We start from the raw sequence: 5000 nt of genomic DNA on the forward strand, positions 1-5000 counted from the left end.
TCGGCACACGTTGGGCCCTGGTGGGGGTAGTTGCCTCGAACACCATCGGCACACGCTGGGCCCTGGTGCGGGCGGTTGCCTCGAACACCATCGGCACACGCTGGTGTCATGGGCTCTGACCTTAGACTCAGAATCCGTGCGGCCTTAGGCCTGGAATCTCCTCCTTTATGCCAAAGTCAACCTAAAACACAAGCGTGCAGGCACTAGAACAATAAAAAAGGCTGATTACGCAAGTTAAAGAGAAGCAGGATGAACAAGATAGAATTCTAGAAATGCTTTGTATTCACTGAAACATAAGTGTTTGATGGTGTACAAATGAGGGTGGAGCAGCCCTCTATTTATAGTTGAGGCTTTAGCTACAACTTAATGGCATATCCCTAGAATAAAGGCTAAAATCATGGGATTATATGATTACAATCAATCAGGATGCTAACTCATGATTTTCAGGGTCAACCAAATCTGCTAAGATGCTCCTGCTGATCCTGCTACTTCCTGAAGCTTCCCCTGCATGTCCAACACCTTGGGCCCTTCTGGATGTGGTGCGGGCAGCTTGTTTGCCAGGCCTTGGTCTCACGGGCTGGCTTACAAGTCGGGCGGGCCTTCTGAACTCGTTTGCTAGGCTTTACGTGCAGATACCTGCCTGTACGCCTGGTCTGCGGGCCTCAACCTCTAGCTCGCCTGTTGGTCTGCTTGATGTGCCTGGCGCGCCCGCCCAGGGCGTGACACTAGGCCCTGGTGTGGACGGTTGCCTCGACCACCATCGACAGAAGATGGCCCCTGGTGCGGGCGGTTATCTTTACCACCATCGACAGAAGATGGCCCCTGGTGCGGGTGGTTGTGTCAAACACCATCGGCACATGCTGGGTCCTAGTGTAGGTGGTTACCTCGAACACCATCAACACGTGTTGGGCCTTGGTGAGGGAGGTTGCCTCGAGCACCATCGGCATAAGCTGGCCCTTGGTGCGAGCTCTTGCCTCGACCACCATCAGTAAAAGATGGCCTTTAGTGCCGGCGGTTACGTTGAACACCATCGGCATACGCTAGGTCTTGGTGCGTGCGATTGCCACGAACACTATCGACACATGCTGGGCCTAGGTGCAGGCGGTTGCCTCAAGCACCAACGACAGAAGATGGCCCCTGGTGCGGGCGGTTGCCTCGAACACCATCGGCACACATTGGACCCTGGTACGAGCGATTGCCTCAATCACCATCGACACACGTTGGGGCCCTGGTGTGGGTGGTTGCCTTGACCACCATCACCACAAGCCAGCCCTTGGTGCGGGCTCTTGCCTTGACCACCATCGACAAAAGATGGCCCCTAGTGCAGGCAGTTACATCAAACACCAACGGCATACGCTGAGTCCTGGTGCAGGCGGTTGTCTCGAACACCATTGGCACAAGCTGGCCCTTGGTGCGGGCTCTTGCCTTGACCACCATCAGCACATGCTGGGCCCTGGGGTGGGCGATTGCCTCAAGAACCATCGGCACATGCTGGGCCCTGGTACGGGCGGTTTCCTCGAACACCATTGGCACATGCTGGGCCCTGGTACGAGTAGTTACGTCGAGTACCATTAGCACACGATGGGCCCTGGTGCGAGCGGTTACCTCGAACACCATCGGCACACGTTGGGCCCTGGTGTGAGCGGTTACCTCAAACACCATCGGCAAACATTGGGCTCTGGTGCGGGTGGTTGCCTCGATCACCATTGGCACACATTGGGCCCTAGTGCAGACGGTTGCCTCAACCACCATCGGTAGAAGATGGCCCCTGGTGCAGGCGATTGCGCCAAACACCATCGACACACGCTGGGCCCTGGTGCGGGTGGTTACCTCGAACACCATCGACACGTGTCGGCCTTGCTGTGAGAGGTTGCCTCGAGCACCATTGGCATAAGCTGACCCTTGGTGCGGGCTCTTGCCTCGACCACCATCGACAGAAGATGGCCTTTGGTGCAAGCAGTTGCATCGAACACCATCGGCATACGCTGGGCCTTGGTGGGTGCGATTGCCTCAAACACCATCGGCACACACTGGGCCTTAGTGCGAGCGGTTGCCTCGAGCACCATTGACAGAAGATGGCCCCTGGTGTGGGCGGTTGCCTCGAACACCATCGACACTGCTAGGCCCTGGTACGAGTGATTACCTTAATCACCATCAGCACACACTGGACCCTGGTACGGGTGGTTACCTCAACCACCATCGCCACAAGTCAGCCCTTGGTGCGGGCTCTTGCCTCGACCATCATAGGCAGAAGATGGCCCCTGGTGCAGGTGGTTGCGTCGAACACCAACAGCACACAATGGGCCCTGGTGCAGACGGTTGCCTCGAACACTATCAACACAAGCCGGCCCTTGGTACGGGCTCTTACCTTGACCACTATCGACACACGCTGGGCCCTGGGGCGGGCAGTTGCCTCGAGCACCATCGGCCCAGCACACGCTGGGCCCTGGGGTGGACGGTTACCTTGAACACCATTGGCACATGCTGGGCCCTGGTGCGAGCGGTTACCTCCAACACCATCGGCACATGCTGGGTCCTGGTGTGAGCGGTTGCCTCAATCACCATAGGCACATGCTGGGCCATGGTGCGGGCGGTTGCCTCGACCACCATCGGTAGAAGATGGCCCCTAGTGTGGGCGGTTGCGCCGAACCCCATCGGTACACGCTGGGCCTTGGTGCGGACGGTTGCCTCGAACACCATCGGCATGTGCTGGGCCTGGTGTGAAAGGTTTCCTCGAGCACCATCGGCACAAGCCAGCCCTTGGTGCGGGCTCTTGCCTCGACCACCATCAGTAGAAGATGGCCCCTGGTGCAGGCGGTTGCACCGAACACCATTGGCATATGCTGGGCCCTGGTGCGGGCGCTTACCTCGAGCACCATCGACAGAAGATGGCCCCTGGTACGGGCGGTTGCCTTGAACACCATCGACACACGCTGGGCCCTGGTACGGGTGGTTGCCTCAATCACCATCGGCACAGGCTGGGACCTGGTGCGAGCGGTTGCCTCGACCACCATTACCACAAGTCGACCCTTGGTGCTGGCTTTTACCTCGACCACCATCGGCAGAAGATGGCCCTTGGTGCAAGCGGTTGTGTCGAGCACCATTGGCACACGATGGGCCCTGGTACGGGCGATTGCCTCAATCACCATCGGTACAAGCCAGCCCTTGGTGCGGGCTCTTGCCTCGACCACCATCCGCACACGCTGGGCTCTGGTGCAGGCGGTTGCCTCGACCACCATCGGCACACACTGGGCCATGGTGTGGGCGGTTACCTCGAACACCATCGGCACACGCTGGGCCTTACTTCGGGCGGTTGCCTCGAGCAACATCGGCACACGTTGGGCCTTGGTACGAGTGGTTGCTTCGAGCACCATCGGTACAAGTCGACCCTTAGTGCAGGCTCTTGCCTCGACCACCATTGGCAGAAGATGGCACCTAGGTCGAACACCTTCGACGCACGTCGGCCCTTGGTGCGGGCTCTTACCTCGACCAGCATCGGTAGAAGATGGCCCCTGCGTCGAACACCATCAGCACACACCGAGCCTTGGTGTTGGCACATGCCTCGATCTGGTACAGGTGATTGCTTTGACCACCATTGGCACACACTGGCCCTCGGTGCGGGCACATGCCCCAACCATCATCGGCACCTGCTCACCCTCGGTGCGGGATATGCCTATTTGGAAAAAGTGTCCCTGTTTCAGACACTTTAACGTCCACTGGTAGCATATCTGTAAAATCTTTAATGCTCTTTAGGGGGTGGTGGTCCGGTACCCCTTCTCCCCCCCCACGGGAGGAGTAGGTGTGCGTGATGGGCCTCCCATTGCGTACACCCAAGGCAACGTCCCTCGAGTGAAATATAGGGCGTGCATGCCTTCCAACCATTTTGTCCGGCCATTGGTTGCTCTAGTGACCGACAGGCACCCATGGCCTCGATCGGTTGGCATGCATGTGAAAAAAGGGAGATGAGCTCAAGCCGTGCACACGGCGGATGCTACCTTAGACCCTAGACTGAGTCCTTGAATCAAGCAACGGCTCCCTAGGGTGGTGCGAGCAGAAGCTGCGATTGTGGGCTTGGCCCGGCCAGGTCTCTCGATATTTGTCAGTCTCACAGTCCCTTCTCATCGGCCATAAAAATGCCTAGACGCTGACAAGGTTGTGCACACAACCGACGCTGCTTGAAACCTCAAGAACAAGTCTTTGAATCGGGCAACGTCCCCCTATGGTGGTGTCAGCGAAGCTCGTGCGTGTGGTCTCGGTCGGGCCAAGCATTGGTGGTATTGCTTTGTTGTTGCCTGTCGGATATCAAGGGCAGTCTCGTGGCCCTTGCTCATGTTTTTCTCGTGCCAAGCAGTTGTGGCATGGCCTTGCACCTCATTTCCTCTGCTTGCTCATCGAGTAATCAATCAGGTGGGTTGTGGACCAGCGTGCGTGGATGCTGCCACTTGTACGCAATGGGCATATGAGTGGTGCTATGGTTGTGCGTGTTGGTAGGCTCTGTGCTCGATGCATCAAACTATCGACCCGTCATCATCTTCAATCTCCTCTCATACGGTCATCGTACCCAGGGGCCACGATCGGGATCCTGTGTTGCATACCTGAATTGATGGAAATCGGATGTCTCGCCATCCCTCATCTATCTCGTGTCTTGAGGGACCACGGGTCAAACGTCAATCATGGCCGGTGTCCCAAGCGTGCCACCCAATCATCCATCGCCGTATTGGTGCACCGACGTTCGATCGTGCTCTCAGATGCGAAACGTTTAGTGGGCGTAGGCTCTTGGCCCCCATTCATCCGATGCTATGCATTTCACGTGCTTGACACGCACGACGCTTGCACTCCACATCGAGCTCTCTCTGCTGCTTGGTTGGTGCGTCGAGGCCCACGTGGTGCCAACGTCCTAAAAGAATGCTACCTGGTTGATCCTGCCAGTAGTCATATGCTTGTCTCAAAGATTAAGCTTTGCATGTGTAAGTATGAACTAATTCAAACTGTGAAACTGC

General features: G+C 57.3%; 1 non-coding gene across 1 annotated transcript in view; it reads left to right on the plus strand.

The window, feature by feature from the left end:
* The first annotated feature begins 4909 nt into the window (after positions 1 to 4909).
* The window catches only part of LOC149520459 (18S ribosomal RNA), a 1806-nt gene continuing 1715 nt past the window's right edge, over positions 4910 to 5000 (plus strand). Inside the window, exon 1 of the ribosomal RNA XR_016326353.1 lies at positions 4910 to 5000. This exon is cut by the window's right edge and continues 1715 nt beyond it. This is a non-coding gene — a ribosomal RNA (18S ribosomal RNA).

The sequence above is a fragment of the Durio zibethinus genome, chromosome 1 (genome assembly GCF_047325235.1).
Source record: "Durio zibethinus cultivar Kanyao isolate XHJ-2024 chromosome 1, ASM4732523v1, whole genome shotgun sequence".
Classification (NCBI taxonomy): Eukaryota; Viridiplantae; Streptophyta; class Magnoliopsida; order Malvales; family Malvaceae; genus Durio; species Durio zibethinus.